The sequence below is a fragment of the Jaculus jaculus genome, chromosome 7 (genome assembly GCF_020740685.1).
Source record: "Jaculus jaculus isolate mJacJac1 chromosome 7, mJacJac1.mat.Y.cur, whole genome shotgun sequence".
Lineage (NCBI taxonomy): Eukaryota > Metazoa > Chordata > Mammalia > Rodentia > Dipodidae > Jaculus > Jaculus jaculus.
In genome coordinates, this window is record NC_059108.1 from 11,938,556 (window position 1) to 11,960,631 (window position 22,076).

General features: G+C 46.3%; 1 non-coding gene across 1 annotated transcript; it reads left to right on the forward strand.

Annotated features, from left to right (window-relative positions):
- Positions 1-236: 236 nt before the first annotated feature.
- Positions 237-343, forward strand: LOC123462449. Its single transcript, XR_006638271.1, has one exon. It is a non-coding gene; the product is annotated as a U6 spliceosomal RNA (small nuclear RNA).
- Positions 344-22,076: the final 21,733 nt, after the last annotated feature.

Below are 22,076 nucleotides of genomic sequence, written 5' to 3' on the forward strand. Positions count from 1 at the left end.
ATGTATGTATATATAAATATGTATGTATATATGTATATATACATATATATATGTGTGTGTATACATATATATGTGTGTGTATATATATATGTGTATATATATATCTGTGTGTGTATGTATATGTATGTGTATGTGTGTGTGTGTATATATATATATATATATATATGTATATATATATATATATATATATATGCACACCAAAACTTGTTCAATGTCTATAATAAAAAATAAACAGAGTGCTCACTTGGGCAGCACATATACTAAAATTGGAATGATGCAGAGAAGATTAGCATGGCCCCTGCACAAGGATAGCATGCAAATTCGTGAAGCATTCCATATTTTTAAATAAAGTAAATTTTAAAAAAACCTAGAATGCATCATGCCCAAGAAAAAAATGTCAGATGCCAAGTAGCATCCCGCCTAAGCTCAATCAAAGCCATCACAATAGATAGAAATGGCTCTCTCTAAATATCACATGTTCAGAATCACAACTTACCCGGCTGCCAGTCCATTCAGCTATGATTTGGAACTGGTTAGCAAAGCAGAGAGAGTTGCAAGGCTCTTTGAAATCTTGCTGTTGCAAAGCTGGACCAGTTTTACTAAAGGACGCTCTGTTCTTTACATATGTCTTCAAATAAGAAAGGCAAAATCGGGGCAGGAGGGATGGCTTAGTGGTTAAGGAGTTCGCCTGCAAAGCCAAAGGACCCTGGTTCAATTCCCCAGGACCCACGTTAGCCAGATGCACAAGGGGGCGCACACATCTGGAATTCGTTTGCAGTGGCTGGAGGCCCTGGTGCACTCAGTCTCTCCCTCTCTCCCTCTTTCTCTGTTAAATAAAAAAATAAAGGCAAAAACAACAAACAACAACAATACAGAGAGATGGGAGATGACAGGAAGAAAAAGTAGAAGGAAGGGGAGTCCTTGGGGAGCTTGATGGCACTGGAACATGTGAATGGGCTGGAAGAAAGGGCTCTGAGTAGGAGAGGAGAGGAGGGGGGTCAGTAATGAAGACAGGGAGGCACTCACTTTGGGCAGAATTGTTAAGCTTTGCCTCAAATACGTCTTTTTGTGCAGGTCCGCTGAGAGCCTCTGCTGCCTGGCTCCCCGAGTTCCCGGGCTCTGATGTTGAGGACAGTGATAGATGAGTTGCCGCCAGCTGGATCCTGCCTGGCACATGGGTGCTGGGGTACCCCGAGAGTAAAGGAGACAGATCTGGGGGAGCAGATGGCTGAGACGCGAATGTCTGGAACGCATTTCCGTCCCTCTCAGATGCATTTCTGGGACATATCTTGCTGCTTCTTTTGCAGTTGGGGAAGCAAGACATTTTCATATTCTTTATTATCTCCAACCACACAGCATTTTTGTTTGCTTCTTTCGTTTTGTTTTGTCACCCAGGCTGAGATGGCACTCGCTCTAGCCCCGGGCTTGCCTTGAACCCATGGTGATGCTCATACCTCAGCCTCTGCAGAAATGAGCCATCTCCTTGCCTGGCTCACACAGCATGAAGGGGGCAAGGAGTCACTTGAGCCAAGAGGCTGGAGAGAAATGCTGTGGACACCCCCCGCCCCCCACCATGCATGGGCTGAAGGAGTCCCAGAGAGATGTCGAGGCTTGCGCCTTGTCGCCTTATATAAATATTGTAAGGATTGATACGATCATGTTGGCAAACTGCTCCACACTCCTGAGAGAGAAAGACTTACAAGGAGGTGGTTTTATTATTCATAACACGGTGTGTGCTTACTGTTGGAGAAAGATGCAAACGGCCTGCGGCTGTAATTTCACTCTCACTCCTCCTGTGCTGGGGAGCAGCAGTTTAGGCTTCTGCATTTGAAAAATAAGGTCCTTTATCCCCAACGACTTCGGTACAAGAGAAGAAAATGATAGAGCTGGGGAAAGTTCGATAAGAGCAACTCCATTGCCCCAGTGAGATTTGCCCAAGTGGGACAAGTTCAACCAGTAAGGAGGAAATTAGACAAGGAAACCCAACCTCCTTGAGCTGGAATTCTCTCTCAATAAGACACTGCTGAGGGAAGGGAAAAAAAAAAAAAAAAAAAATCAATAGCAGGAGAGACAAAATCAAACCATACCTAGGTTTTAGCACCCTGGGGAAATAACAGGAAGAAGGAAACTTTATTAAAGCTGCTTGGCCCTCCCCATCCCTTCCCCGTGCCTCTGTTTGAACTTGAAGTATTCCAGTCCATTTTGGAGGGCAAAGGCAGTCGCGGGCAGATTGATCTTGCTCTAACTAGACAGTGAGCTGTGAGCTGTGGGTACTGGATACAGACTTTGCCAGGATGCATGTAAGAGGGAAGGAAGCCTGTCTGACTCCCACATACAGGACAGAGCAAGCAAAATGGGGTGCTAGGGGTTCAGCAAAGTCCTTGAACACCAAACTCTAGGTTTGTATCTATTTTTTTTTTTTTGAGGCAATCCCAAAAGACTGCCTTTTTTTTTTTTTTTTTTTTTTTTTAATGTAACAGTGAGAGAGGGAGAGAGAATGTTAGCATACCAGGGCCTGCGGACTCCAGATGCATGTGCCCCTTGTGCGCATGTGCAGCCTTGCATGCATGTGTCACTGTGCGTCTGGCTTACGGGGGACCTGGAGAGTCGAACATGAGTCCTTGGGCTTCACAGGCAAGTGCCTTATCTGCTAAGCCATCTTTTCAGCCCTTTCTGGTTTTTTTTTCGAGATATGGTCTCACTCTAGCCCAGGATGACCTAGAATTTACTATGTAGTATCTGGGTGGCTTCGATCTCACGGCGATCCTCCTACCTCTGCCTCCCGAGTGCTGGGATTGAAGGCGTGCGCCACCACGCCCAGCTCCTTTGTGTATTTTTAACCAAAGATTTGAATAAAATAAGACTGAGAAGGATAATTATTAAATTATAATATTTATTGTGGGAAGTACAGAACGAAGGAAAGGAGAATGAATACCCCCACGTGGCTTGAGAGCCCACATGGTGGGCCCCGGAAAAACCATAGGGAAGACAGAAAAGAAAGAAGAAAAAGCTCCCACCATGTGGAGGGCAGGAGGGGATAAAGAGCCCACGTGAAAGCAAGGGCTGGGAGGGTCCCCCCTCGAGCCAAGGAGAAACTCACCAGAAGCTGGAGGTTCACCAGCATCAGGCGGCACAGACAGCTTGCTCTCTCCTTGCCAGCATATTTCTAAGCTTATGGTGCAGCCCTACCTTGCTGCTCAGGTGAGCCAGAAGGACAGTGATTAGTCTAGGCTAGAAGCTGGCTCAGGAAGAGGCTAGCTATGATGCCACGTGCTGGGATCTAAGCTTGACCAACCACAATGCCAGGATTCTAGAAAAAGACCTCCCTCCCAGGGAGGGGCTCAGGTATGGAAAAACAGGTCTAGGGAACTAGGCAAGAGATAAGAAGCCAGATCATCCTTTGATCTCCAGCAAGTACAAGACCTTCCTGACTTTTCAGGGGCCCAGTCACCCTAACTTCAACAGAGGGCTTTTCAAGCCTGGCGAGAAATGAGAACATTGCCAGAAAGAAACAGAAAAGTTGGAAGAAAAGAAAAACGGGGGACTGGAGAGATGGCTTAGTGGTTAAGGCACTTGCCTGCAAAGCCAAAGAACCCAGGTTTGATTCCTTAGGACCCACATAAGCCAGATGCACAAGGGGACACATGCATCTGGAGTTCGTTTGCAGTGGCTGCAGGCCCTGGTGTGCCCATTCTGTGTGTTTGTCTCTCTGTCTCTCTTACTCTCTCAAATGAATAAATAAATAAATAATTTAAAAAAGAAGAATGGTCACTAGTAGCTTGGAGAAGTGGTCCAAGGTGGGGAGTTCTTCTCTACATCATCGTCAATACTTGCTGTGGCAACTGTGGCGTAGTAATCCCAGGGTGAGCTCAAAGCAAGGTTCCTGGGCTCTCTTTCTCTCCTGTTCTGGCAACCCCTGGATAGCTGGGTGCTCACTGTAGGCTCCGTGCTTTCTTAAGAACTGTGGAGTTCAGAAAGCAGAAATGTTCTCTCTTCCTGGGAAGGAACTTTCAGGCTGGACAAGCCTCATGGAGTTAGTTACTGGAGGCTGTATGACAAGGAAATAGGAGTCAAAAGCACAAGTGAGGGCTGGAGAGATGGCTTAGCGGTTAAGCGCTTGCCTGTGAAGCCTAAGGACCCCGGTTCGAGGCTCGGTTCCCCAGGTCCCACGTTAGCCAGATGCACAAGGGGGCGCACGCGTCTGGAGTTCGTTTGCAGAGGCTGGAAGCCCTGGCGCGCCCATTCTCTCTCTCTCCCTCTACCTGTCTTTCTCTCTGTGTCTGACGCTCTCAAATAAATAAAAAAATAAAAAAAAAAAAGCACAAGTGAATGGCACAGAGGACCCAAGCTGAGGTGGACAAGGCTCTCCCGGTGCCTACCCCGGCCCCTGTCGGCACCTTGGAACCATGACCTGGTGCTGAAGTCACGCTTGGTGGGAGACCCTTGTGCCCACCCTCTAGTTCTCATGCTATTGAGAAGGCATCCACACAAAAGACCTCAAAGAATCCCATGCTAGCGGAGGAGGAAGTTGTCTAACAGGAAGAGATTTCACAGGGTACTGGCAGCTTATCTCATAGTTGTTTATCTAAGGTAGAGGGATTGAATCTTGGTGCATGCGTGTGCGAGTGAGCGCGCGCGCACACACACACACACACACACACACACACACACACACACACCAGGCAAGCGCCCTACTGCTAAGAGACATGCCTAGTCCTTCACAACTAAATCAAAAGATAGATTTTTTTTTTAATTTTTAAAAATATTTTATTTTTATTTATTTGACAAGAGAGAGAGAGAGAAAGAGAGGGAAAGAGAGAATGGGCACGCCAGGGCCTCCAGTGACTGTGAACGAATTCCAGACACTTGCGACCCCACCCCCATTGTGCATCTGGCTGATGTGGGTCCTGGGGAATCGAACCTGGGTCCTTTGGGTCTGCAGGCAAATACCTTAACTGCTAAGCCATTCCTCCAGCCCCCCAAACATGGATTTTTAAAAAATATTCTATTATTATTTATTTATTTATTTGAGAGAGAGACAGAGAGAATGGGAATGTCAGGTCCTCCAGCCCCTGCAAACAAACTCCAGACACATGTGCTACCTTGTGCATCTGGCTTACATGAGTCCTGGGAAATCGAACCTGGGTCCTCTGGCTTTGTAGGCAAGTGCCTTTTTTTGTTTTTGGCTTTTGTTTCATCTTTTCTTTAAAAGAAAATTCTTTATTTATTTTTATTTTATTTTATTTTATTTATTTGAGAGAGAAAGAGCAAGAGAACGGGTGCGCCAGTGCCCCATGGCCTCCCACTGCTGAAAATTAACACTGGACACTTGCACCACGTTGTGCATCTAGCTGTCTGTGGGTACTAGAGAATCACCCAGAATGTTAGGCTTTGCAAGCAAGTGCCTTTAACCACTGAGCTATCTCTCCAGGCCCTTGTTTCATCTCTTCTGTACAACTGTAAGCTACCACAGGAAAGGCAAAGAGAAACTAGGAATCTTTCTTTTCCCAAATTGGCCAAACTGTAAATAAATCCATTTTTTGTTCCTAGTTTCTATGGAATATAAGGGAACGGAGGTAGCGGGTGTATGGGCCTAAGAGCCCTGTGGCAATCTCAGGAAGTCCACTGGCTCAGTGCCCATTCACTTGCAGGTATAGTTCCACCTCAGCCTGGCCTTGGAGGGCTGGTGAAGTGACTCTGTGTAGACTTTGGCTAGTGTACATAAGGCCCTGGGTTCAATCCCTGGTAATTGCAACAATGACAACCTGAGCAATCCAGTTCTCCCTTGGCTGTGTAGGAATTGGTCTTGGGTTTTTTTTTTGTTTTTTTTTTTTTGAGGCTATCAGAATCTGAGCATAATGCTGGCAAATCCTCTGTACGTTTTAATTTAATCTCTGGATGAATTATAATGCGTAATACAATGCAAGTGTTATGTAAATGGCTGTTATGCTGTGTTGTTTAGGGAATAATGATAAGAAGAAAAAAAGCTCCTGTGCATATTCAGTACAGATGCAATTACAAGAAAAATGAGCCCAGCCCCTCCCCCATCCCCTGGAGGAAGAGATGGCTTCTCACAGCACCGGTGCCCCCAAGGCCAGGACCTGGGCTTGCAGTTTCCTTCTCAGGACACAGAATTTTCATAATAGGATTGCCACGGTGGCATTATAGGCACAAGAATAAGGTCAGATCATAACTTTCTAAGAAGTTCAAACAAAAATCCTAAACTAAGCCAGACATGGTAGCACATGCCTTTAATCCCAGCACTCGGGAGGCAGAGGTAGGAGGATCATCATGAGTTCAAGGCCACCCTGAGACTATATAATGAATTCCAGGTCAGCCTGGGCTAGATAGAGTGAGATCCTACCTCGAAAAACAAAACAAAAATCCTAAACTAAAATACCAAATTAAAAACAATGGGGCAGGGCTGGGGAGTTGGCTTAGCGGTTAAAGCGCATGCCTGCGAAGCCTAAGTGCCCAGGTTCGACTCTCCAGTTCCCACGTGAGCCAGATGCACGTGGTGGCACATGCATCTGGAGTTCGTCTGCAGTGGCTAGAGGACCTGGTGTGCCCATTCTCTGTCTGTAATCAATAAATTAAAATAAACTCTTTAAAAAAAACATAATGGGGTAAACTATCTTGAGTTGGAGGGGGGGAAGCTCTGAAGGGCACTTCTAATGCAGACAAGGTCAAAGAGAAGGAATAGCCATGGAATACCTGGAAAGCTTGCTTCAAAAGAACTCCAAGGTCCCAGGGAAGATTCCTGTCACTCTCAGGTGCTCTGTGCCAACTCAACACAGCAGCTGTCCTGCCTGTGAGAGCAGGATCCAGAACATTCCAGAGAACCAGGCTTCAGAGCTTCCTCCTCACCCTCTGCCCATATCCATGGCATCTCCTTGCAATGTGTTAGGAGCCCGGGTGGTCCCTGTCTCTTCCATTCCCTAATGCTCAGTCATAGAGGGCCTGCATTAGAGTGGACCCTGAAGCAGGATGAAAAGCAATGCTTTGGTAGCAAGGGTCCCTATCCCCTATTACCCTTTAAAGTCATGTTATAGGGAAAGAGCAAAAATTCCCGAACAAGGATGTGCAAATCCTCCCGAGTGGGCCAGTCTCCTTGATCAAGTCTGTCTCTCTCCAGTGCGAACTACAGTTTCTAGAAAAGCATTATTTTTGGGCTGGAGAGATGGCTTAGCTGTTAAGGTGCTTGCCTGCAAAGCCAAAGGGCCTCGGTTCGATGCACAAGGTGGCATGTGCATCTGGAGGTCGTTTGCAGTGCTTGGAAGCCCTGGTATGCCCATTCTCCTCTCTCAAATAACTTTTAAAATTTCTGTTATATCTGTTATAAGTATTTATTGTACTTACTTCCAGCAAGGCTGAATGGACTGATAAAGCTCTTGTGATCACAGAGATGGAATGTTGCAAGTCAGAGCCAAATTACCTTGGGCTGCCTTTAGCCCCTTAATAGCCATTTCTTGCCCACCTCTGTCTGAACAAACATCCTGGTGACTATCAGTTGATCAGGTGTGATCCTCTTTGGAATGTAAGAACAGATCCCCAGCTTCCACCAACCCAAGGCTAAGAATGTCATCAGACAGCATCTGAGGCCTGTGGTGGAGATTTCCCCACTTCACTTCAACCCGCCTACTTGATGGTCAGCCGAGGTATTTGAAAAGTGCCTTGATTTATGACTTGCTTTTGTTCTGTACCTATAAAACCTTCATGAAGTTGTTAACACTGTTGAAACATGGAACTGGAGTCACCTAAATATTTGTTCCCTGGCCAGGGTCACTCATATTTGGCTCCAGGATCTCTCATTCCCTTTGAGGTGAGAGCCGTATCTTTTACCTCAACACTTGCAATAGGGAAAAATCCTGCTCGCAAATTACACCCCAACCCAAATGTCAAGGGCTTTGAGAACTGTGCACCCCCCCCTTCCTATCACTAGCCCATCAGTCCTGCCCCTGTGAATATGCCTGCGAATCCAGGCTCTTTCCCCTAGCAACAGGAGTGCCCTAGTGTGGGGTCACCCTTATATTCCCCTCCATGCCCACCCCTGGTGCAATTTCTCAACTGGGTGAGGTCTGGCAGCCCATCCGACGGGAGTGACTCCCGCCTCTCCACAGCTACCCCCCACCCGTGCCGCCCACTATTAACCTGCCCTGTTCCCCTCACCCTCCTTCCCCATCATGGTCCCAAGCAGCACTGCTCTGCTGAGCAGCCCCCAAGCCGGCTTGGTTCTGATCAGTCACTGGGTGTCACAGCACCGTCCATCCTCCAGCACAGACCACACAGAGTCCACCCCCAAGTGACAGGGCTTTCAAAGGTGTTAAATGAGCTCCAGGGGGAGCCCCCCCACACCCCCCAAAGGCTCCTAATAGTGCCCAGAGGGAAGGCGGCATGCTGTAAGACCGCCAGCCCATACTGCCCTGTCACCTCGCAAATGCATGTCACTGGCCCCCAAGGGACAGGAGAAGGGAAGAGATGGATAGACTGGACAAGGCTGCATTTCCACTAATGGAAAGTGAAAGGGGACCAAGTCAGTTCTCTGCTCAAGCCACAGTTGGAGCAGGGGTTCCCCAGGGGCTCTTTCTCGAGTCACCATCTGAGCCCCTTTCTCCTCTCTCCCCACTTCTCTAACTGCTTTCCAGGAAGAGGAGGAGGTTCATCTCCACCCACCACCCCTCCCCCAGCCTGGCAGGAAAGGGTCCGAGTGTTAAGTCATCACTTTGCTAGTGACCTCCTTGCTGCCTGCCAGACAGTAATAGGGACAGACGGCTGGGCAGTGAGAGTCACAGCAGTTACCCATGTCCTGCCCTGCAGGCAGGGAGAGCTGCCACACCAGTACAGGGATAGTCGCTGCAAAGGATGCTACTTTCCACAGGCTCTTGTCCCAGGAGGCCTGGAGCTGTCTCAGGCCTGGCTGCTCAGATGCCAGTCTTCCCTGTCAAGGCGGCTGAGCCCTTGGGGGGTGGGAGGGAACCAGTGTCTCTCAGCCCCACAGCCTCCCTAACCCATTCAGCTGGAACCTTCGGGGCAGGACTTGAAAATCAAATTAAAAATTTTTTAAAAATTTATTTTTCCAAGGAAGGTAGAGTTTTTCTGTAGCCTAGGCTGACCTGGAATTCACTACGTAGTCTCAGAGTGACCTCAAACACCTGATGATCCTCCTACCTCTGTCTTCCGAGTGCTGGGATTAAATGCGTGTGCTACCGTGCCTGGTTGGAAATTTTTCTTTTTAACTTAAAAAAAAAATCGTCTATTTGGAGGTATTTTCAAACTTCATGAAAGACTGCAAGACAAATGTCCATCTGGCCATCATACTGTAAACCTCTATGTTTAGTTTAACCTGCTTACTTTAGCATTTTTCTCCTATGCACATAATTCCTCATATTCACCCAATATAATTCACCCAATATAATATAAATTCTGAACCGCTTGAAGGTAATTACATCATGGTCCTTCACTCCAAAAACTGTTCCAGTGCGCAAATTCCCAAGGGTAGGAGTCATCGCCAGGCGTGCACTCGGGAGGCAGAGGTAGGAGGATGGCCATGAGTTCAAGGCCACCCTGAGACTTCGTAGTGAATTCCAGGTCAGCCTGGGCTAGAGCAAGACCATACCTCAAAATAAAAATAAAAATTAAAAATAAAAAAAACCCATTTACTTGTGGGGGTTCTGTTCCCTGACAGCCTGGCTGATTTCTGTCTCCTGTCACAGAGAGGGGGAGAGGCTGGTAGCCATGGGCACCTCTCAGGCTCACCCACCTGGGTCTGTCACCAGGAGGTCTATCACCAGGAGTGGACGGCTCCGTGCACACCTGAGACATGAGGGCAATGGGAAGCCCTGTGTGACATTCCACCAGCTCCTGTTTCTCTTTCTTCCTATATCTCATTTCTCCATTTCCCTAGAGGGGCCATGACCCAGGCTTCTTCCTTAAGTAACAGGTGATTTATTAGTACTTTAACATGACACAGTGATCTACTGAGAAATTTCCCTGAGCTTTGTGCAAACTGTCTGAGTATTTTTCCTTTCCAGGAGCTCACCCCGACACTCCACACTCCAGGCTTTGGACCCTTTTTTGGGGAGCCCATGTGGAAACACGTAAGATACACTTTTAGTTAGGATTGAAACATGCCATCAGTGTGAACACACCACATTTAAAAGATTTAGCATAAGAAAAGGAATTTGCGGCTGGAGAGATGGCTTAGTGGTTAAGTGTGCTTGCCTGCAAAGCCTAAGGACCCAGGTTCAGCTCCACAGATCCCACTTAAGCCAGACTCACAAGGTCACACATGCACACAAAATGGCACACACATCTCAAGTTTGATTGCTGGGGCTAAAGGCCCTGGTGTACCAATTCTCTCTCTCTCTCTCTCACTGTCTCATAAATAAATAAAAAGGAAAAGGAATTTGAAGATGTAGTGTTTAAAACTTATATTATGAGGGCTGGAGAGATGCCTAGTTAAGGCATTTGCCTGTGAAGCCAAAGTACCCAGGTTCAATTCCCCAGGACCCGCGTAAGCCAGATCCACAAGGGGCACATGCTTCTGGAGTTCATTTGCAGGGGCGACAGGCCCTGGCGTGCCCATTCTCTCTCTGTCTGTCTCTCTTCTTTCTATCTCTGCTTGAAGATGAATAAGTTAAAAAAATATATTATAAATATTATACTTGCCCATTCTCTCTCTGTCTGTCTCTCTTCTTTCTATCTCTCTCTCTGCTTGCAGATGAATAAGTTAAAAATATATATTATAAATATTATACTGCTTACATGTTAAAAGTGATATTTTGAGTATATTGCGTCAGATAAAAATATTGCTAAAGTTAAAGTTTTTTGGTGGATGTACGTAGTGGGTTTATGGTATATTTTCTCTGCCTGTTCATGAGTGTGAGTGTGGGTGTTCATGAGTGTGAGTGTGGGTGTTCATGAGTGTGAGTGTGGGTGCTCATGAGTGTGAGTGTGGGTGCTCATGTGCCACAGGGTGTGTGCGTGGACGTCAGAGGAGGACAACTTTTTGGGTGTTTTCCCTCAAGTTCCACCTCATTTGTGGCCGACTCTCTTGTTGTTTACTGCTCCGTTCACAAGGCTAGCTGATGTGTGAGCTTCTGGGAGGCTCTAGTCTACGCCTCCCATCGCCCAGCAGACAACCTGGAATCTCAGAAGCCACCACAGCTTTTGGGTTTTATGTGTGGACCAGGGGATCAAATTCACAGCCACTGCTTCGTTCACTGGTCATCCCCGCAGCCCTTAATTCTGGTTTTAAATGCGACTACAAAATAACTACTTAAGTACATATGTAGCAGGCATTATGCTGGGCAGTGTCATAAAAATCTCTTTGCCACAGACAGAAATAGCCCCTTTGGGATGGGGTCTAGTTAAAATGAAGGAAATGATGATGCCAGGAATGAGAAAGGAAGCAAAAGTTTTAAAAATATATTTTATTTGTTAAGAGAGAGAGAGAAAAAATGGGCGCTCCAGGGCCTCCAGCCACTGCAAACAAACTCCAGATGCATGAGCTCCCTTGTGTACCTGGCTTATGTGGGCCCCGGGGAATTGAACTGGGATCCCTTGGCTTTGTAGGCAAACGCCTTAACTGCTAAGCCACCTCTCCAGCCCAGGAAGCAAATGTTTGTATTTGAAAGTCCAGACCTTCTTTGGAAGAATATAAACTGGATAAATAAGTGTTCCAGAAAGGAAAGAATGGAATGGGGCAAATTGGAGGGGGAGTGAACCAATCTGGAAGAATGGAATTTGACTCGGAGATATGGGAAGGATAGGGTGGGTAGAGTTCTAGCCCCCCTCTGAAGGAAGTTACCTCTCAAGGCGTATACACAGGTCAAGATGGCTTTGCACACTTGGCCCAGGGCAGCATGCCCAGGTGAGAGTCCTGTATCCTTGACCCAGCTCAGGATACTCCAGGTGGATGGAGCTGCTTGTCAAGCAGACATCTTTCTTTCTTTTAAATTTTAATTTAATTTAGTTTTTAAAATATTTATTTATTTATGAGAAAGAGAGAAAGGGCATGCCAGGGCCTCTACTCACTGCAAATGAACTCCAGATGCATGTGCCACCTTGTGCATCTGGCTTTACATGGGTCCTGGGAAATCAAACTCAGATTCTTAGGCTTTGTAGATTTTGCTGAGCCATTTCTCCAGCCCCTAATTTAAAAAAAAAAAAAAAAAAAGAATTGTTTTTATTTTTGTTGATTGAGAACTTTACCATCGGAACATATTGCATGTGCTCATAGGATAGTGCTCATACGCCCACTCTTCCCCATCCCCACTGCACTGAGGGTCCTCCTCGGTGGGGAGGGCGGTTGTCAGTATTCTCGGTGGGGTCATGAACACAGCACGCTCAGTGAGGGGACAGTGCGTCAGAGTGCACCTTCCCACAGTGTGGCTCTTCACATTCTTCCAGCCCCCTCTTCTGCAAGTGTTTCCTGAGCCAGTGTTTGAAGTCTCCTTTAGTGCTGAGCTCTCAGCAGCCTCTGGTTTTCTGCTTTGATGAATTTTGAATCTCTTCAGTGCCGACCTGCAATTTCCCCGGAGGGGGTTCTCTGGCTAACAGCGGGAGCAGCTCTCATATTTCAACAGCCACTTCCTCTCTAATGTTCCCTGGGACCTGGCCCATGTGATACAGATGACTAGTCTTGTGCCAGGCAGTGGCTTTCTTTGCTTGTCATACTGATGGGTCTTGGGTCTCCTCGTCTTCACAATCGTCTGTATAAAGCAGATTAACTAATGATGAGAGCAGCATGGATCAAAGGGGATAAACACAGACATTTACAAGACTTTTATTTTTGCTGGACGTACTCTTTCCTTTTAGACAAAGAACATCTGGAGTTTCCCTCTGGGGTCTATGACCTTCTAAGCCATAGGCTTCTGACTTGGTTCTTAGTACCAGCTATGAATTCCCTCCCACTGATTGGGCCTCATAGATTATCAGAGAGCAGTTGGTCACTCCTGTAGCCTGCGTGCCACTATTGCACTGGTGTGTATGTACATTTTGAAACAGGCAGGCATCTTTGTAGGATCACCTGGCTAGAAGCCGTACACGTTGAGTGTCTCAGATAGATACACCCAGATCTCCTGACAGGCAGTCAGTGTGGCCCTTGACATTGTCCTTGGTATTGCCCAAGAGACATGTGACAAAACACGACACCTTTCAGCCCTGGTATCTGATGTGCCCTTGGGAGTGGGAGATGGGAAACTATTGACACTGGATTTCTGGCCACAGTGATATGGGAATTTTGAAAGAAATGGAGCCATTTTTAGCAAGTTTTTTTTTTTTTTTTCAAAGAGAGAGAGAATTGGCACACTGGCGCCTCAGTCACTATAATTGAATGCCAGATGCTTGCGCCACCTAGTGGACATATGAGGCCTTGAGCTTGCCTCACCTTCCTGCCTCTGGCTTAAGTGGAATCTGGAGAGTCAAACATGGCTCCTTAGGCTTCACATGCAACCACCTTAATGGCTAAGCCATCTCTCCAGCCTGGAGCCATTCTTGACTCTTGGCTGGACATTAACACAGAAGTTAGGGTGCTGGCCAGTCACGGTCAGGCAAATCTTCCACTGGATCAGTGGGTTACAGGTTCTTGCCTTTTGAATTTCAAAGAATGAAACCCATAGACTGTAGAGAGTGAAGTTTAGAAATATTTTATTATAGAGATGTGACAGTTTGAATGTGTGTCATTCCCCCACCCCACATTGACTCAGGTGTTTTAATAAAGCTTTTAACTTGGGTCTCCAGCTGCCTGGCTGGAGGAGGTGTGGTGTCACTTGGGACAGATCCAAATTCCAGCCAAAACTGCACAGAGAGGTTTGAGCTCTGCGGGGGTCCAGCTTTCTGGTGGTGTTTTGCTTGCTGCAGTTTTTCTCTCTGCTTGGGTGTATGGAAGCATTTTCTTTTGCCAGTGATAGAACTTTCCTCTGGATCTGTAAGCTTGAGATAAACCCCTTTCTCACAACAACTGTGTCTGGTTTGGACGTTCATCCTGGCAGTGTGATGCTGTCTACAATGATAGACTAAGAGAAGAAAAGAAGGCAGAGCTCCTGCTGTGAGGCAGGGATGGGGGAGGAGGGCATCCTGGAAATGGGGGAGCCCTCCAAGTGACCCTGATTTGGGTCTCTTATGAGAATGTACTGGATGGGAGCTCAGCCAGTCAGTCCAGTTCTAGTAATAGGTGTCCAGGGGCTTTATAATCTTATTTATGTCTTTCTGTCAAGTTTCTAGGGAAGGAGAACTCCTTTAGGGAAGAAAAGATAAGGGAAAAAAAAATCAAAAACAACAACAAAAAAACATATCCTAGGCCATATGTTTAGTAATCTTATTCACATACTCACATCAGATTTTGGGGAAAAAAGGGATAAGGAAAATGTTAGATCCCCTCCTTACAGGTTAAAGGACATTTCCAGCTTCAACCCCCCCCCAAAAAAACCCTGTTCATTTTGGGGTTCCATTTTGCCTCAGCTGCCCAGCCATATTCTATCTGCTACTTTTCATCAGCAGTCACAGATAGAGAACACTTATCACACACATCATGGAGCAGCTGACCCCTGTTACATGGACCGAGGCCCCAGGGACCCCCTGCAGCAGAATCACGTGGAAACGTCTTTCTGCTCATAATGTCCCATCACGTGTCTGAGGTTAATAACCCCGGAGTGTTTCATGGGCTGTTAGGGGAATCCAGAGTGACGTTGAAAGCTGGGAAGCTGATTGCCAAGTTGCGTGTGTATAACACATGTTCGTGAACTAGAGTGTAAATGCACACTTTCTCGTCCACCTGCCTCTGTTTGCTCGCTCATGTGACCCATGCGGACTTAAACAAGTCCTCCTTTCCCTCACGCCCTATAGCTTCAAGCAGACTGTTCCAGAGTGGTCTGGCATTTAGTCATTGCTCTTCCAACTCCATTTTTCTTTAGGCTTTTCAAGGCAGGGTCTCACTCTAGCCCAGGCTGACCTGGAATTCACTATGGAGTCTCAGGGTGACCTTGAACTCATGGCGATCCTCCTTTCTCTGCCTCCCGAGTGCTGGGATTAAAGGCGTGTGCCACCACGCCCGGCTTAAATATTTTATTTTTAGTTATTTATCTATTTGACAGAGAAAGAGAGAGAGAGAGAGAGAATGGGCGCATCAGGGACTCTAGCCACTGCAAACAAACTTCAGATGTGTGTGTCCCCTTGTGCATCTGGCTAAAGTGGGTCCTGGGGAGTTGAACTTAGGTCCTTTGCTTTTGCAGGCAAACACCTTAATGGCTAAGCCATCCCTCCAGCCCCACTTAGATCTTTTGATCCCAACCAAACTCTCCTTTTTGGTAACTTTCAGAGTCATTCTATGTAGGGAAATCCCAGGAACAGTATACTATTTTTTAAAATTTGTTTTATTATATTTATTTGAGAGAGAGAGAGAAAGAGAAAGAGGCAGATAGAGAATGGACATGCCACGGCCTTTAGCCACTGTAAATGAACTCCAGACACATGTGCCCCTTTGTACATCTGGCTTACGTGGGTCCTGGGGAATCAAACCTGGGTCCTTTGACTTTATAGGCAAATCTCTTAACCACTAAGCCATCTCTCCAGCTCAGTATATTAATATTGTTATTATTATTATTATTTTTTGAGGTAGGGTCTCACTCTAGCCCAGGCTGACCTGGAATTCACTATGTAGTCTCAGGGTGGCCTTGAACTCACAGCAATCCTACTACCTCTGCCTCCTGAGTGCTGGGATTAAAGGTGTGCGCCACCATGCCCGGCTTGAGGCATAGCTTTTAAGGTTTAATATCTTGCCAGCTGATTCCCACAGTGCTTCTCCACGCCAAGTAGCCAGCTGGGTCACCTGGGACACTTCGGAAAAATTCCCTTCCTCTCCCTTCCCTTCCCTTCCTTTTCTGTGGTAGTTTGAATATATGTCCCCCGATAGACCATGGTGTCTTAATAATACTTGGATTTTATAGCCACCTGGCTGGAAGAGGTGTGTTTGGGGGCGAATCTGAGTTCTAGCCCAAAGGTTTGCACAGAGGTCTTTGAGCTCTGCCGGGGTCCCTGTGGTCCTGCCGTCCACATGTGTGCTTGCTTGTGGTGCTGTTCCGTGGAGCCTCTCTCTGCTTGGATCTGTGAAAGGCAGCAAGCCAGCTTCTTCCACAACTACTAACCTCCCCCTGGATCTGTAAGCTTCCAATAAACCCCTTCCTTCCATAAACTGTGCTTCCTTTGGATGTTCATCCCAGGATCACGGAGCTGACCACAGCAGGCCATCTCGGTCATGGGTGGCATTAGGAGCTCCAGGCCAGGGGCTCCACTGAATGTTCCTTCAGGCCCAGTGTCATGGGCCATGCTCTTCCCTTGACCTTAGCATGACCTCCTGCTGTGGATCTGTGCCCTTGAGTTTTGACTTGGCTCCCTCCAGCCCCGTTTCCTGGCTCTCCTGGGGACAAAAGTCCCGCTTCTGCTTTGCCATGGCCATTGGATGCCATTAGCCTTCAGCCTGTTCACTCCCACGCCCAGCTGCCTGGCTCCCCAATGTTCCGCTCTCAGCACTGCCCCTCGCTTTCCTCTGCTGGCCTTCTGTCACTCACGCTCTGCCCAGGCCTTGCCACGCCACCTGTCACCAGTTTTTCTGACTTTGGCATGGGGACCGCCCACCACCTGCCGCTGAGCCCGCTCCAGGACATCTGCCTCCCAGGATGCGTGTCTTTGCGCACATTCCCACGGCGTTTTGCACGCTCGTTGTCAGACACTCCCCACACCCTAGTGCTCAATTGTCTGCTTTGTGCGCGAGATTTGGTCCCATGAGGACAAGAACCATGTCTTGCTTGTTGCTGTCTTGCCAGATTGAGCCTGTAGTACCAAATAACTGTGGAATAGGTAAAAAATGAATGTCTAGGGGCTGGGGAGACAGCTTATCAGCTAAGGCACTTGCCTGAGAAGCCTAAGGACCCAGGTTCAATTCCCCAGCACCCACGTAAGCCAGCTGCACATGGTGGCACATGCATCTGGAGTTCGTTTGCAGTGGCTAGAGTCCCTGGCATGCCCATTCTCGCTCTCTCTATCTGCCTTTTTCTCTCTGTCTTTCAAATAAATGAATAGAAATGTAAACATATTTTAAAAAAAGAATGAATGTCTAGTGTGAGGTCCTGCTTGGTACGCCTTAGTTTCCATGACCACATAAATATCGTCACTTGTATAAGCCTAGCTCCAAAGCATGATGGGAGCAGAGCATGACCAGCAGTGGGAAGTACAAAGTTCAGCTCGAGCAAGAAGGCATGGCAAGCTGGTCCTCTAGAAGCACGTGGTAGGAGGCTATCCTTGGAAGAGCCTCCTTCTGGCAAGGGTGCACCCTGGGATACCAGGATGCCATTCTCAGGACGAGGCTCCTCAGACTCAACAGGGAGCTAACGAGACATGCGGATTCTTGACTCCTGTTGAGTCTGAATCTCTGTCCCTGAGGCCCTGGACTCTGCCTACTCAGCTAGCCATGCTTAGACTTCAATTTCTGAGCTGTAGTCAAACAGGATTCTGTCATGGCTGGGCTTGATAGCTCATTCCTCTACCTGTCATCTATCTATCTAGATCTATCTAGTTTAATTATTAGGTTTCATTAAGCCACTTTCAAATCAATATATATATATTTTTTTGCTGAATATTCTTCCCTCTTCTCCCATTTCTCCCTACCCGATTGTACCCATTGCTTCCACAGTAGCCTCCCTTCTACTTGCATGGCACATGTGTTCTGTTTCCCTAGCTCCCTTCCTCAACATCTCTTCTGCCTCTCCCGTGGATTCCCTTCTAGATTCATAGTCTATACCCACACTCACACCCACCTATATAAAAAGGCAAATAGCTCGTTCTTTATCACTGAATCATATTTCATTCCTTGGATGTACCAGCCAGTATGTTGTTATCTGTCTAGGCACTGAGTGTATCTTGGAAGCTTTCAGTTTTGGGGCCACTATGAGTAAAGCTGCTACATTTGCATAAAGGTTTTGGTAAGGACATGTTTTCAGTTCAGTTGGTTTAAGATGAGAGAAAGTGACGGCTGGCTGGCTGGTGGGGTTACCCATAGCTTTGTAAGAAAAGGAAACATCTTCCCAAAGTGGCCTCACCGCTCTCCATTTCCACCAGCGCTGAACAAATGTCCTGGAAAATGGAATGTGAAAGGAAGGGGATGAGCAGGTGTTTACTGTTAACTAAGGAATGGGACGACCCCTCTGTGCAATGTACCAAGACCTCCCTGTATCTCTTTGTTTCTAGAGATCTTTGTGATCCCGTAGCATGAAATGTTTCTTGCCTCAGTTCTGTCTAGCTGACCTATGTAACCTTGAGACTTCTTGTAATACCCCCGCCTCCCTTGTTTAACAGTATGCAACTTTGTGGTTTAACTCCAGATCCTGTTTTTACTATAAACATCATGTGGCTATTTCCAATAAAAGGCTGACACGCTCAACAGATCAGGGCTGCATCTTGAGATCCCGAACTCTGGGATGCAGATCCGGCGCCAGCTTTCCTCTTTTTCTTTCTTTCTACCCAATAAAACTTGGCCTCATAGTCCATGAGTCAGTGGTTTTATTTGTGTGACACCAGACCCCATAACTTCTTGGTGGCTCGCCATGGATCCACATTTCAAGACCTCCCCAACTCTGGGTGAACCAAACTGGGGAAGGACCCCTAATCTCGGCCTGAGAACCATCTCTCCATCTGTCTGCATGTTCCTGGTTTTGGAGTTGGTAGAAGCCATTGACGGGGAACTTTTGCCCAGGACTGCTGGTCCCCTCCTTTATTGAGTAAGAAATCTCCGGAGGTGCTTTCTCCACTCTTTTTGTTTTTCTGTTTTTTCTGGTTTTGTGCTCATGTCTGGGTCCAAGAGGGAAGCTGGACACAGCATTAATGCCCCTGGACAAAGGATCAAGGGGATGCCCTTGACCTTCTCTGGCTCTGTTCAGAGATTTCGAACAGAGGTCTGTTTCTGGTTCAGTTTCGCTTTGACTGCGTGTCTGTTTCTGGTTCAGTTGCGGTTTGGCAGCCATGTGGCAGTGTCAGGAGAGCCGTTATTGCTGGCATGTTTGTGTTTGGTGTTGTGTTCATTTGTCTTGTCCCCATCTTAGAAGATATGAGTCAAAATCATTCTGTTGGGCTGGAGAGATGGCCTAGCGGTTAAGCGCTTGCCTGTGAAGCCTAAGGACCCCGGTTCGAGGCTCGGTTCCCCAGGTCCCACGTGAGCCAGATGCACAAGGGGGCGCACGCGTCTGGAGTTTGTTTGCAGAGGCTGGAAGCCCTGGCGCGCCCATTCTCTCTCTCTCCCTCTATCTGTCTTTCTCTCTATGTCTGTTGCTCTCAAATAAATAAATAAATAAAAATTTTTAAAATATATATATTATAAAAAAAAATCATTCTGTTGAGAAACCACCTTTAAAACTGGTTATAAAGCACTTTGAAGATCTTCGGGGGGAGGGGAAGAAAAGATAACCATTAAAACGAGCTAGGCCTATTATCCTAGCTACTTGGGAAGCTGAGACAGGAGGATCTCCAATTCAAGGTTCCAATGTGATAGCCTGACTCCACATTTTAAAGCATGTGACTTTTAGATTGCTTGATAAAAAATAAATGAATAGGGCTGGAGAGATGGCTTAGCAGTTAAGCGCTTGCTTGTGAAGCCTAAGGACCCCGGTTCGAGGCTCGGTTCCCCAGGACCCATGTTAGCCAGATGCACAAAGGGGCGCACGGGTCTGGAGTTTGTTTGCAGTGGCTGGAAGCCCTGGCGTGCCCATTCTCTCTCTCTCTCTCTCTCTCCCTCTGCCTCTTTCTCTCTCTGTCACTCTCAAATAAATAAATAAAATAAAAATAAATAAATAAAATAAATGAATAATTTTAACTTGAACTGTGCCTGATATTTCCTCTTTTGCTTGGGCTTTAAACACATAAGATTGTAATGTCCTGTGACTTAAAAGAGGAGGCAACTGGCCTGAGTTCTAGGACAGCCTGCCTCAAGATAGAAATAAAATTTCTTTAGTTACTTCTAATAAAAACATTTCTAAATATGTTATAGGTATTGATAAAGATGATCCCCAAAATGGTTGCCATGTTTTGCCTGTATTCATAGAATGTGTATTTCGTATCTCAAATCGATGTGCTATCTAAAACCTGAGGGTAGATATCCTGGTATTATAAAGCAGGTCTGGTTGTCAGGTAGAGATTTTTTGGTGACCTAAATACCAAGGAAGGCTTTTTCTGTACAAATTTCCAATAGTAAAATGGATAACTCATTGAAACCAGACCACTTGCTTCTTTGTCAGTAGGTAATAAGATTAATCAATTTGATGTAGCTTTTCTTAATAGTCTTATAAGAAAGATGATTAATTATGGGTTAAAATGAGATGCTTGCAAGAACTTGGGAGATATTTTTCAATTTTGGATATAGAATGCTTGTTAAAAATGCTTTTGGAATGGAAATTGGATCAGAAAGTTGAAGTATATGGATGAAGATGTGCGTATGTAGAAAGGATGTAAGAGATCTAAAAAGATCAAATTTTGCCTAAAATTAATTTCCTTTAAAAGGAACAGAGAGCTAGTTTTCAGGCTAATCCTAAACACTGTGCCTAAAGTTAAAGATCTCTGAAGTGTTTACACACTTTTAAGGACGCTCTATAAGTTTCATATAGGGACATAGACTTAACATAAATTCAGCTTACATTGCACAGGTGACGTCCTATGGAAGGTGGGCCACAAAGTCATAAGCACGACATAGTTCGCATTCCTCGGAGGTCTATCCAGGTTAGACATAGACAAGACCCGATCACCTTATTATTACAAATGGGTAAAATAAATTTCCTAGGTAAAAACAAACAACTTCAGAGCAAGACAAGGAATGTCAGGACGCTTAGCTCTCTGCTCTGTCATTTCCTTTTGCTCTTGCTTACTGTTATATGCTATTTAAAGTCATGGCAAGCTGGACTCTGGAAAAAGGAATGACACCCCCTTTATCTCAGACCTCCTGCAAGTTTAAGCCATGTGTCCCCCTGACCCTGCCCAGAGACAAAATGGCCAATTGTCTCTGACAAGGAAAAGGGAATGACAAATGGCATATAGCTTTGTTTCTCTTTATAGTTTTTTTCTCTTTTGAATGCCCAAAGTCACATCTATTAGATGAAATTTCTCAGTAGATTAAAAAGTTAAATAGGTAAACTGAGGTAAGGTACTTGATCAAATTACAAGCTCCTTACCTAAGGCAAACATCAGACCTACCTAAAATGTATAGCAGGATAGAAACAGATGATTAAAAAAAGGGACATCAAGTAAAGGATGACTTAATGGTTAAGGTGCTTATCTGGGAAGCCTAAAGACCTAGGTTCGATTCCCAAGCACCCCCATTCTTATTGCAAAACCTGAATTTGATTTAAAGCAGGTTCTCTGATATCCCTTCTCAAGACAGTCTTCTATACCCATCAGTCCACAGGGAGGACTGTCAGCAGCTCTTGCAGACCCTCCTCACCACAGAGGAACAGGAGAAAATCTGAACGGAAGCCAAGAAACTAGTGTTGGGAACCAACAGCCACTCACAGAGAACCCTAGTGTTACTGACAAGGTCTTCCCTCCCACATGACCGGACTGGGATCCCAACACCGCTGAAGGCAGGGTGTCCCTTAACTTCTTTCACCAGACTCTGATGGGTGGTCTCCAGAGAGCTGCTCGCTTGGCACCCTACAAATTTGTCTAAGGTGAATGAAGTAACCCAAGGGCCCACAGAATCCCCCGCTGCTTTCCTAGAAAGGCTGCAGGAAGCATATAGGACATGCCTTCCCACCCCCAGATCCTAAGGCCCCTGAAAATAGGCAAGCTATTAACATTGCTTTTGTAACTCAGTCCACACCAGATATTAGAAAAAGGAGATTCAGAGAAAAGGAGGCTTTGAGGGTAAACTTCTTTCAGAGTTGACAGGTTGCTGCCAGGATATATAATCATAGAGACACTCCAGTAGATAGACAGGCTAAGGAAATGGCTAAGGCTGTGGTGGCCTCCTTCCAGAAGGCACAAGGCCTGACAAGACAGACCTTTGCTCAGTACGATTCCACCTGCAAGGCAAATATATA